The sequence below is a fragment of the Vollenhovia emeryi genome, unplaced genomic scaffold (genome assembly GCF_000949405.1).
Source record: "Vollenhovia emeryi isolate VEMERY1.0 unplaced genomic scaffold, V.emery_V1.0 DF939126.1, whole genome shotgun sequence".
NCBI lineage: Eukaryota > Metazoa > Arthropoda > Insecta > Hymenoptera > Formicidae > Vollenhovia > Vollenhovia emeryi.
In genome coordinates, this window is record NW_011967240.1 from 3,124,727 (window position 1) to 3,138,401 (window position 13,675).

The 13,675-nt window shown below is 44.0% G+C and overlaps 1 protein-coding gene across 1 annotated transcript in view; it reads left to right on the forward strand.

The window, feature by feature from the left end:
- Nucleotides 1-13,675, forward strand: part of LOC105569019 — a 197,893-nt gene that overhangs the window by 183,684 nt on the left and 534 nt on the right. The gene's annotated exons all lie outside the window — the stretch shown is intronic.

The window sequence follows — 13,675 nt, forward strand, 5'->3', positions numbered from 1 at the left end:
CGCTTTGGCGCTAGCTCTGTGGGTAGCCTACCGCCACCGTTCACCACCTTCGCCGTCTCGGTCCCTCGCGATAACGCCGTCCTCTTCTCCCTCACCCCTGTTCTCTCTCTCCCCCTCTCTGCTTTTCTCTTTTCCTCCCTCGTCTCCAGCCTCTTTGTCTAGTTCAGCATGTACACCTGCTAGTCGCCGTGCGCGTCTAGATCCCACCCCTCTTCATCATTCTGCACCCTCCGTATCGTTCTACCTCGATCACCCTTGCTGTCCGTCTCTTCACTTTCCCACTCTCTCTCTATCTCTATCTCTCTGTCTCTCGCTCTCGTCGCATATACCTCCTCCCTCTACAGTCACCCCGGTCACCCCCTTTCTCCCCGTCCGCGCTCTCTTCATCCCACGCTCTCCCTCGCGTTCAACCCTCGGCGGCCCACATCCGCGCATCGTGGGGTGGCGTGGTACACCATGCGGTACGACCTGCCTGCCCTCTTCTCCCTCTCTCTTTCTCTCGCTCTCCTCACCCCTCACCCCCCCCCCGTCGCTAAACCCTCCTCCGCTCGGCTCCTCGCGCTCTCTGGCATCCCTCTTCCTCGCGCGGCTATAGTGCATCCCAGCATCGCCGGAGAAGAGAGAATCGTTACTATGGCGAGATCAATATGATAGGACGGCGCATGCCTCGGTATCCTTATACTTGAACCCTTCGCCGCCACTCGCTCTGCCGCGTCTCTCTCGCGCAGTTCCGCTCGTCCCGTCGTCGTCGCACCTCATCCTCCGGCCTCGCCACCTCGCACTCCATCTCCGTCGCTCTACGTGCGATCCACGTCCCCCGCGATGACGTCCTCTCCGTATCTCTCATCCCCTCGCGCGGTACATCCCTCTTCGTCTTGGCGCGCGCTGGAGGCCGCGTGCCAGACCGTGGGCGGCGTTGACTTAAGTCACTTCAGTCAACAGAGGGCCGTATGCGGGAGGATACTGCCTCGGTCTCTCTTCGGTCCGGATCGACCTGCGGGATGTTCTATCTTTTCTCCGTCGAGCCGGGCAGAAGCAACGTCGAGATAAAACAACAGAAGCTGCCAGCTAGTTAGGGCAGACCTATTCAGAATCGTAACCAGCGATATTTTGATATTGGAATAGAGACAACAGGGTATGCCCGATCGTGTACTTCATTCAGATCGCGTTTGAAACCAGCGGGCGCCAACTAGATGCTAGATGTAGACGGGAAAGAAATGAATCTGGCCGCGTTTACCGTGTAATATTTTGGCACGTTCGGCACAACGACACGTTCCTGTGTTACCATCTGAAATACGTGACGCACGACTATCGAATGCGGCACATCTCTGCACGGCGAGACACACCAAAGTGATGGCGAAAAGAGGAAATTTAATACAATCGGGCTTTTCTTTCCAGATTTGAGAATCCAGCAAGGCTGGCGCAAACATCGAGAAGGTGCACGATTGTAAATTTGATTTTTCTTTCTTAACAATCATCTCCGTACACACCTGGAGAACAAAAGAAACCGGAGGAAGGCACAATCGTGAAAAGTGCTGACCGCGCAGCCTAAACGAGCCGCCAGGAACCATTCCGCACTTGGTTGGCTAACGATTTTTATGAAGCAAATAAAATATTCCAACGCGAGGTCCGCTTTTTCCTCTAGTTAGAAAAAGGGATCGTCTGATCGAAGGTTAACGCTCCGATGGCCCGATTCTCCTTTGTGCTGTCTTTTCTCCGTCTCGACATCGCGATCCGCTCTTCCGTGTCGCGCGTCCCCTCACATGCCTGTGTGTCGGACGATAATGACGACGAGGATGATGATCGTGCACCGACGGCATTCTAATCCGACGCCGCGGATCAATGTCCGATCGGATTTCCGAGTCAAGCTGCGATTGGAGCAGTCTTGCGCTTCCTTTGAGACACAAGCTATCTCTTATTACCTAATCTAAATGGTGAATAGAATGTAATCGCGAATGTTGATTTTTGTTTTTTTTAGAATATTTCTGGACCATCTGTGATTTCGAAAAATATGGAGCATTAAATGCCTTTAAATTAACTTTTTGGCGTCCAAACTATTTCTCGCGAATGAGCGAAGAACAAGCTTTTCGTCCTCAATTTCATCTAATCGGCTAGTCTAACACGAATCAAAAGGTTCTCATTACTTGAAGAAATTCGTGGAGATTCCGCAAATATAGTTTGCCGATTATAATCGCGTATACATTGGAACGTTCGGAGAATTTTGCGATACGAGCAACGCCTCACGTCGAATCTAAATCAACGTAGCACTGCAAGAGATTAAAATTGCGAAGAGGCAAAAGTCAGGTCGAATTAGATGAAATAGAGCTCCTTCGCGTAATTGCACCGCGCAACTTCGGTCTGCGAAGATAAATCTTATCGCGATCATTCAAAAGACACGAACGTTTCGACACTTTATAGGTGTGTGATTGGGGATGATAAAATCGTAAAATTTAATGCGGCAAAAATACCCTGCATTAATGTGTCGTCGGATCGCGTCTTATCGTGTCTTCCTGCGGAACTCGGAAATATCCCGAAAGAAATTCCACGTTGGAATCCTATTCAGCAGCGCACCGACGCTGATAACCCGTAGACGCATCGGGCGCGCTATATTTACGTTTGCATCACTGGCATCCGGAGTTCCGCCTTTGCGATTTCCACGCTACCGCTGGTAATAGTCGCGAGTTTATACACTCTACTGGCGTCAAAGTTCCAGCGTTTCTCGGGTAGTTTCCACCACGATGCCCCGACATTCTTCGACATCTACTCGCGCTTCCGCTTCTGATTGTCTGTTGCGCTTCCGCCTCAGCGGTCCTTTACATTTTTCAATCCGACTTATTTGACGCTGTCCAATCGCGAAGAATAACCAATGTATGCCCGAGTATTTCCGCGACACAGAAAAAGGCAACGTAACTTTTCACAATGCACAGCCTTCTTGTTTTATTTCGTCGCTGATTGTGACCGAACCGAATGGAGTACTTTTTCTACACTGATAGAAAAAGATTGCTAGAATAACTATAATCTCACTATATTTTATAGTGACTGGAATGGCTCCAAACATGTTTTTATAGTTTTATTAAACATGCAAAATATAGCAGAGCAAACACAAATTTATAGTCATTATCACTGTAACATAAATTAGCACAACCATACGAAATAGTTGTGGTAAACTAAAAATAGATTTTTGTGTAGTTAACTGTACTATAAAATAAAATTACCTGAAACACAGTGAAAAGTACGATGAATGATATAGTAATAGGTATTTATGATTAATATATTTAAAAAATTTCGCGAATATACTTTCAGCTCTGCACAAATATATCGTCCACCGAAGGTACACAGGTGAAAAATTGTTATACACTTGCCGACGAAAATTACGAAGCGAAACTGTTGAACAATTCATAAATAATTGAAACTTTGTTTCGGAACTTTTATCGAAAAACCAATCAGTGTTCGGAAATTAAAATTTACATAATATCGGAATCCTTTGCTCCGAAAACGGCGTAAGTCAACTTTAGTCCAGAACCAGTCAGCTGATTTAAGTTGATAAAGGTCGGAGGTCCTTCCGGACACGCGTGCTTTACGAAATTGAGGCGCCCGACTAACTTTCTTATCGCGTTAACGGCGAACCTTGTAAATATTCAACGTTTTCCAATTATCCGGTACATCCGCATTATGTACAGACAAATCTGCAGTGGTACCATAGTATAACTAGTACGTCCACTCTCTGTCGGCTCTTTTGATCTTTGCAGTCCCGATCACTTGGTATTCCACCATTATTTTGGGCAGCAATCCAGCGTACGTGTGTGTACGTAATGTAGCTGTATGTGTGGTCGTGTATCAAAGCTGCACTACCACACACACAACTTTTCTCTCGTTGGTCTGCCCAGAGCAATGTCGGATGCGCAGAAGGGATGGACGCAAAACGAAACAAATGACGGAGTGGACCTACCAGTTACACTATGGTGGTACTCGATAATACCATAGTATAACCAGTAGGTCCACTCTGTCGGCCCCTTTGATCTTTGAGGACCCGATCGCGGTATTCCACCATAGACCCGATCCAGCGACGTGTATGTGTGTGTGTGTGTGTGTATACGTACTCATCAAAATCACACTACCACACATACAACTTTTCTTTCATTGGTCTACCCAGAGCAATGTCGGATGCGCAGAAGGGATCGACGCAAAACGAAACAAATAACGGAGAAGACCTGCTAGTTATACTATGATAATACGGCGTAACTCACTGCGGCTATTGTGTGTACCCCGTTGTGCATCCCTACGTTACCTGACACGGTTCAGTAATAGCGTCGTCGACCGGCGTTCCAACGTTGTTATTTCTTGGCGAGTTATTTCGCCGTGAGCGATTGGCGATTATCGTCGCGATGCTATATCAATATTATCGATTACTCGCCGTTATCCGCTCCGTCTCTCGCCCGAGATACGAGAGACACGCGGGGTCTGCGTCGCGAGATACTAATTAACCCGAATACGATATCAAGAGTGAGGAGACCCTCGAGCGGGGAGATCGTATCTCGCGAAAGCCACGTTGGCTCGTCGCCGATTTGTTATCTGCTCTCTCGCGACCCAAGCGATACCCCGGCGCTTTTGGAATACTTTCAAGCTCCGGCGTCCGTGCATCGGCGTAGAAGCGCCATTCAATCAAATCAACTAATGGGCCCGATCCACGAGATTGGCGGGCGCATTAATTATTCACAAGCCTTCTCGCGCCGGCGTAGAACTAAAAATTTATTTTCATCACCGTGCAGGTAAATTAAAACGCCGAGCGCCGATCGCGGCAGATGTCTCTTTCAACGAGACCGCGAATCCGCGGCAGCCTGATCGAGATCGCTCACTTGTCTATTAGCGGGTAATTTGCACAAGTGAAAAATTCTCTTATATAAACTGTCGAATATTCGCGGATCGTTCATGCATGGGACGCGCGAATTCGCGAGGATTGTCCGTATCGGGTGTTTCACCACCGACGTATTCGCGAATAAAGACATATTTTGCGTGCTCACCGCTAGATTACCCCTGCAGACAGATGATAAATTACGGACTACCTTTCGACTTTATGAACTACGAAGCGTGTACGTTCAAAGGATTTGCAGTAAGCGGATAGACGGTGCTTGCTCGCGCGCAAGTTAAATGCCATAAAACATTATAATTAGCAAATATAATTGCGGCACGCATTAAACGTCCTGCATCTCTAAATTGTAGACAATTAAAGCTGCTCGCCTTCTTTTCCTCCTTTTACGTGGGAATTTAAGGAAAGTAATTTTTCGACGAATATTGTCAAGCCTGCTAATTAGCTTTGCTACTGGAACGTTACGATAAAATCCGTGTAAAAGGCGATCAGCTTTTGCTTAATTATGAAAGGAAAGTAATAGATTATCTCCGCCAATCCTAATTTCAATAAAATCGATAGTTGTATCCAAGACGGGAAAGAATGAAGGAAAGGTAGAGAAAAGGAATGGGGCATAACGTCATTTATCATTTCGGGGGGAGGGGGCGGGGGGGGGGGATTGCGAAGTTTCAAGAATCGCAAGTTTAATCAATCAAGGCTATTTAATAATTGCTTGCTGACGTAGTAACTCCATGTTTTATAATACGAAAGTTATCAAACTTACTGATTTTCAACTGAACTTCACTGAACTTTACCGAGCTTTATCAGGCTTTTCCATAAGAATGTGCCGCTCTCCCACGCTCAGTCGATATAAATTATTATTTCGTTGTTGTACATCGGAGAATTAACGGCGCTTCGTCAATTGATATTCGTTAAGCTCGTATCGGACGACGGATTGGGATTGAGATTAGATTGAAATTTGACCAATCGGAGTAAAATTTAACGATCTCGAGTTCAGTGAATTTTACTCCGATTGGTCGAATTTCAATTTAATCTCAATCCCAACCCGTAGTCTGATGCGGGCTTTACGGGGGCCGAAGCGAAAGTGCGCGCGATAGTTAATTATTTAATCGCCACGGCGCATCTTCTTTCCAATCGTCGTCGTGCTACTTTGGCGTTCTCGCCGCTTTCGCGCCGGCGACTCCGCCTGCTCGAACGCTAAATAAACAATCGGCCCTTTCTTTGCCGGGTTCTCGCGCGCGATTGTGCAAACGGAGAAACGAGATTCCGCGTCCACCTTGGCGCGGGAGGTCCCGATGTTTGCGCACCTGCACTCCCTTCCTTTCCCCGAGTCCAATTAATGGAATTACCTCGCGCCCGCTACAAAGGATTTGTTTTAACAATCCGCGACGCTTTGCCCGCCCCGCCTCGAACGCCGGAAGGGACTCCCATTTCCGGAATTACCCTTCGCGACTCGTCCTCCAATTAACGACGTCTTCCGCCTTCCTCGAAAGGCACTCGCCCCAATGACGCGAGTCGGGATGAACTTGCGAGACTTAAGCAGAAGCTTATATCACGAGCTCGCCGATAGTTCATGTGCACTTCCGCGCGCGAAGAAATTAACCCGGATTCGTTACGCCGAGGCGCAATTCAGATGCGGATGATCCAATTTCCAATTTGAAAACGTTGACTCGACAATGACTTATCTTAAAGTCAAGCGACCACCCCCGCGCCCTCCGGGCGGCTCCTTGTCTCGCGTATGAGAGTCTTGCATATTAATAAACGTTAAATTGAATTCGGCGCCGAAATTTCGCGCCTCCTTCAATTTGCGTCTCTTCCGCCCCGAAAACTCGCCGGAAATCCGGGTCACCCCGGCCGGTTTTTCTACCCCGTCCCACCGTCGATCGGGACTCACTTCGGTTGCCATCCCCGTTTTTCAACAAGTTTAAGATGGAACGTCGCGGAAAGATGCCGCGCTTAAAAGTCACCGCCGAGCATCGGCGCAACGTTTCACGAGCAGGCATTAAGTAAAAAAGGAAATGACACGTACTTGAATGTGGGTCAAGTCAGCATAATTTAATAACGTCTGGTCTAAGAGGTTTCGCGACGGCTTCGATGGCCGTGTTGTCAGCGGGCGAGCTCGGGCCGAGCCCGTCTCTTCGCGCGCGCAGCCGGCCACGTCGTCGGTTATTAACTGCCGAATGAAACCAACGGAGACTCGTGAATTTATTGCTAAGTGCATTTCGGCAAAAATTATATGTTAATTTCGGGAAGCCGATATAATCCCGGAAGTACCGCCACCGCATTTATTTATCGCGTATATTTCAATCGGCACTCACGCAGCCCCTGATATCCGACGATTTTAATTAAAGCAATCTATTATATACGAAATAAAGCGAAATTTTAATAGTGCACATGTTTATAAGCCTTTACGGCCTACGCACGAAACGCAAAACCCCATTTATGGCGCTGTTATTAATATATCATATTTTCGAGCCTCTTATCCTCCCGCCCAATAACGGTTAATTATTACGCAATTAATTATTATGCGATAAAGTTCGGCATCATTCCATATATTGTTAATTCATTAATATCGCGTATTCTTGTACGCGGCACACTGGCACGGCGAATGTAACAAAAAAGTATCCCGTAAGATTTTCTTTTTTTGCGCTATCGGACATTCGACGAGCTGTCAGTAATTAATCCGTCAAGCGGAATAACGATATAATGAAAAACACAACACGAATATCAAATTCATCGAACGGGGCACGGAATAATATTCGTGCTTAATTAGCGCACATTTACGCGGTTGCTATTTAGCATTTCAACGAGATGCAGTTACATGTAACTCGTGTGTAACTGCAGCAACGGTGCGTACCTGGAAAGCGTCGAACTCGCGGAGGGGGGAATAAAAAAGAATCCTACCCCGAATCTCCAAAATAATGTGGAATAACAATTATCCGATACAATAATCGTGCGGTTTTTACGAAAATAGCGACAAGCCTCGATTGGTCGAAACGACCGTTTAATCGGTTCTCCTCGCGGAAAAAAAAGGACTCCGTAAATGTTCGTAACAACGGGATAAAAGTTAGATCGAATTTCATGATTGTTTTAGAAGATTAAGGGAGAGAGCGGGCAGACTAATCGTGAACGATACTTGGAGCGATTCTTTATCGCTGGAATAAGAGGGTCAGGGAATTATACGAAATTTATGAGAACCAGCGGAAGCATTTATTATGCGATACGATACGTGTTAGCATTTATCAGCGAAGTAATGGGGCGGGGACGCATATTTGTGATATCCATCGTTTTGCGCGTACTATCGAAAATCTCGCTTTACATCGCGGGCAGGGGGGGGGGGAGGGGAAGTACGTAACTTGCTAAAACTTGGAAAATTCGCAGTGTTCGTTAGCACGCGAAATCCGATCGCGCTTCATAATTATGTCCAAGTTATCAATTTTGTTAGTGAATAGATGTCCCTGTCGGGAAGTTTGTTGCTAACAATATTCCGTTGCTAAATCGACGCTCCCTTTATGCGCCTCAGACGGCGCCAGTAATCAATTAATTTTTTTTTAACAACTTTAACAGTTGATTATTAAGTGACGTTTATGCGACTAAAGTAATCGCGAGTTAGTCATTAATCACGAATTATGTATGCAGTTTCTGGCCGGTAATTATAACGGCATATAATTATTATATTAATCTCTTTATTCGATGTCTTTGTCAGATTTTTCTTCTTCGCGAAAAAATGAAAATTACGTAGCCTTTCACGAGATGATCTCAGTTTACGATACAGTTTAACGCTATTACAAGCCTCTACTCCCATTTTTCTCACGTTCATATATAAAACTATTGCATTTTAATATTACGATTAGATTGGAAGAGCCGACAAAGTTACGGTCAGACTAATACAAGTTATGTTTCCTGATTTGATAACACATGTACAAATTTTCTCAAAGTCTAGAAGAGACATGAATCCTATTGATTTTACATTTACGAATATTAAACGAGTTGAAAGCGTGATGTCCTTATAAATTATTAATAATCTTATAACAATGGTGTGAATCATAAAGGACACAAAATCCTTCTTTCGTTCATGGGGAGGGATCGTTTTGCGAGGCGAAACGAGATACATTCGCGCCTGGCATTAAATTTACCGGTGTTCTCTCCATTGTTTGCGAACCTTCGGGATCATCGTACTTTCGTTGGGTTTTATCGAAAGGTTACTGTACGTGTTACAAACTCGTTGGATGATGACCAAGTGTCTCGTAAGGTTGATAATGCACGGTTTTGAGTTATGGCCGGTTATAAAAGCTCGGCCCGCGGCGCCGCCCTATTCGACCGCGGGACGTCGATATGGAAATTCGGTAATATATACTTTGTACGGCCGCGATAAAAGTTGCAAAACTCCCGGGCACTTCTCTTACGGCCCCGGACTTCATAGTCGCGATGAAATTTGATACTTTATCGCGCTTAACTGAACGCGGCAGTTAGCCACCGCGTAAAAAAGGAGTCGTAGCACCGTCGATTTATCGAGTGCCGAACTTCCTTCGCTCGCCAACTTCTTTTGCACGGGGTTCCTTCCGACGAAGGCAACGATAAAGTACAAATGTGACCGTTACGCGGTGCTTTATGATCTTCAAATTAAATTGAAGATACCCCATATCTCTTCATCTCTGTCACAATACACGGAGCTCTCTGAAAATCAATCAGTGAATTATCTCACTGAAAACAGTGAATAGTCACCGATTCACGGTTATAAGATTTTCAGCGGTATACGAGGGTGGGTTGAAAAGTTTTCAACCTCAACGTGAAGATGACATTACTTGTCGTCGCCACTTCAGTACTGCGACTGTACATGCTTTGAAGGATACCTCTGAAAATTTCAGTCAGTTTGGATTCCCATCAGTTGTTGTACGACAGTCATCGTCAGTGGATGATAGTATTTTCGTAAACATGACAAAATCGAATATTGGGCCAAATTCACGAATTGCAGTTCGAACTGATCGACCACCCCCTGTATTCACCAGATCTAGCCTCCAGTGACTTTTCCTGTTTCCTAAACACAAAGTTTGGTTCGGAGGACAGAAATTTTCATCGAACGAGAAGGACGTAGCATCCGTAGATGCCTATTTTGCAGAGCAAGACGCCAACTAGTATTTGGGCGGGTTAAAGCGGTTGGAGCATCGCTGGATTAAGTGTATCGACTTAAACGGAGACTATTTCGAAAAATAATAGTGAGTTTTCTATGTTAGGCTAAAAATTTTTCAACCCAATCTCGTACTTACAACTGCAAATCAGTGAGTAGTCACTGTTTTCAGTGATAATCCACTGATTGACTTTTAGAGAGAGAGAGAGAATTTTCTCTTAAAATTTACTCTGAAAATCACACATTCGTGGGACAACACGACATTCCGAAGAATTTAGCTAATAAAATGTATGATAAAATGTCAAGAAACTTTCATAAAATTTTTCAAAATGATGGCATTTGTCCCACGATTACATGATTTTTCAAGTAAATCTTAAGAGACAATTCTCTGTATATGTACGCCAATATACTTATATAAATGGCGGATGTATTAACGCATTAGTGAAACAGAAATGATTGCGAAAGAGCGCGGGATTATTTAGATAATACTTTTCTCGATCGCGTTATACCCGCAAAATATCACGCGTGCATTAAACACACGCACATACACCGGTGCTCATTGCAATGCAATTTTGTGTTCCGCAAAGTCCAGCCGTGATTAAAAATTATTGCGCCGAGACGTGCTCGTCCCTAAAGTAAGATTTGGTGTGCAGGGCCACAATGCGATATAAATCGGTCCGCGAATTAACTCACTTATTAACTGTTCTCGCCGCGGGCTCACGTAGGTGTTTATTTATGCGCCACAATTATTCCGTAATTAGCCATCAGTTATTCCGTAATTAGCGTTAATAGAGTTTAATGAAGGCTGCAGCTATCCGTTGCGAACTCGTTGCTTCCCGATTAGCCCGAGACCCTAGGTGCGCATCCCCCGGAGATGCCAGGCCGAAACGTACGGATGGAGCCCTCGTGCGCAGAACTCTCTCGCAGGAAGTAATGGCGACGTCTTCGCGTGACTCCGTACCTATATGCAGGCCCCCGGCATGGCACATGCCCATCGCAAGTTGTTATCCTCAAACTTGCCGATGCATCTCGTCGAATAACGTCTCCATCATTCCACGCCCGTACGCGCAAATTCGCGCTTATACTGAATATATACATTTAAAATGCACTTTGAAGACGACGTGACGCTGTCACGTCCTTCTCTCGACTTATCGTAATTACTCTTTTTTTTTATTCCATACGTCGCATATTCCATACGAAGATTACGCGATAAAGCGAGATTTCATAATAATTATATATCGAACCTATAAGCTCAATCGTATCCCTCCTTCGATACTTTTCATTGCGACGTTATTTAAATTATTTGTATAAATGTAATTTTTTAAGTACACCTGCCACATTTCATGAGAAAACGCAGCTGTGCATTTACGGCAATTTATATACAAAAATAAAAGATCCTGCTCGCACATAGAAAAAAGTAATATCTTTAATTGAAATTGAAACATTCGGTTTACATGTCTCGTGTTCGGAGAATTAATTTATTAGAGTCAAATTCTGTTGGATTAACTAACTGCTTTTATTAATACTTTTTTTTATATAAGGAGCAAGTACAGTTCGAAAAAATGTATTAATTACCTGAAAGAAGAAAATGTAAAAAAAAGAAAATAGAGGAAAGTCCACGATTATGAAATGAATAGGCTCCTAAGATGAGATAGCGGGGATTCTGTTAAATTAATAGGCATCGTCTGTTGATTCCACTATGAATTTATTGCCTCTGGAGTGAAATCTGTTTAGTGGAAAATTCATTGTTAGATCGTGTAATCGTTGCGAAAGATTTGTGATTGAATTTGGATGTTGAGCGAGAAAACCTGCTATCTCATAATAGAGGCATAGACATAGCAAGACGTAATAAGACAATATATTACATGAACAGAGGACTTTCCTGTCTGTCAGTGACGCACCGGTGCACACATACTACTTTATTTACCTAACAAGACATGGCGGAACTCTCTTGCCTCATTTTTAGCTTGATGGTAGCAGTCTAGTAGTATATGCATAGACGTAGTAAATATAGACAGGGCGTCCCATTGAATAAGCTGAAGCTTGTGAAGAAAGAGAAAGAGAAGATTTAGAAGACTTTCTTTCTCTGTCTTACACCATCGTAGAAGAAAAGAATCGTCTTCTTCTTCTATCCTATGGCTCCCGGCTCAAACGCTGAGCCGACACGGCCACGTCGAACCAATTGTCCTCCAATGTATAAGTCCCCACACTATAGCACACGGCCACGTCGAACCAATAGGCTAAATATGAGTTAAACAATGCAATGGCCCGGTAACCGGGCCACGCGCGGGATGATGCAATCCCGCAGGATCAAAAATTTATCTTCCGTCGGAAGACGTGCGAACCGCTCGACTGCCCAGACGGGACTATATGGAAAAGAATCGTGCCTGCGCAGTACTACATAGGCGTGATTCTCGCTTGTCACGATGGTGAGACAGAGAAAGAAAGTCTTCTTAAATGTAGAGTTCCTATAAGTAGAGTTGTGCCAATATCGTTTCCCGATTATGATTGGCTCCGCCCTTTTTCGTTAAACTTCCGTTCCGATGCAGCTTAGAACAGCTAAAGCCCGCTGCAGACGATGCCATTTTTCCTGGTGGATTGCTTGCGATTTAGTAAATTACTAGAAATCCCGAGTGCTGAGTGGTGCAATGATAGTAATTTATTAGATTACAAGCAACCCAGCAGGAAAAATAGCATCGTCTGCAGCGGGCTTTATCATTATACATATGTTCTGTGGTTATCGCATCAACGCATAAGGGTCAGAGCACAAAGCAACGTAATAGCTTACGACAAAGACGCAAGTGTAAACGTAGATAGCGCACAAGCTTTAGCGTATGTCGTACTTACCTCCAATTACATATGACGTTACTTTTACGCCAAAGCTTGTGCGCTAGCTACGTTTACGCTTGCGTCTTTGTCGTAAGCTATTACGTTGCTTTGTGCTCTGTCCCTAAGTCAACATTATATAAAATCAGTATTTTGTGTTTTCTACATACACTGTTGTCATCGCTCTCTTTAATTATCCTAATTGGAATAGGGTAGATATGAAGTTATACTTTAGGAAGGTTTTTGTATTAAGGCAAACCATATTTACCAAGTTTACTGTAGAAATTCTTATTTTCCTCCTTCCCTTGTTCTTAAAAGTACAATTTACCTAATATTTACCTAGTTTACCTAATATTAATATTAAATTTACCTAATAACTTTTATTATTTTCGCTATTAACTTTAAAAATGTAACTTGTGTATTAAATTATATCACGGCTTCAATATTTTTACTGTCATCTTGGGTTAAAATTTATATAACTTCAAAAATTTTTTATTCATTCCTTTATATCTTCTGTATTTGTAATCTACTTTCATCTTCTGTTTTTCCACATTAACTTATTACGTTTATTAAAATAAAAATAGAATAACTTTGTTTTATCTTAGATTGCATTGACGTTTTATGTAATAGTTACGATAAGTATTTAAAATTTGCCGCTCTTTATACGCTGTTTAACGAAAAATGGCGACTTCCGTTACATTGACATAACTCTACTAATAGGAACTCTAGCGCAGGCACGATTCTTTTCTTTTACGATGGTGTAAGACAGAGAAAGAGAGTCTTCTTAAATCCTCTCTCTCTCTCTCTCTCTCTCTCTCTCTCTCTCTCTCTCTCTCTCTCTCTCTCTCTCTCTC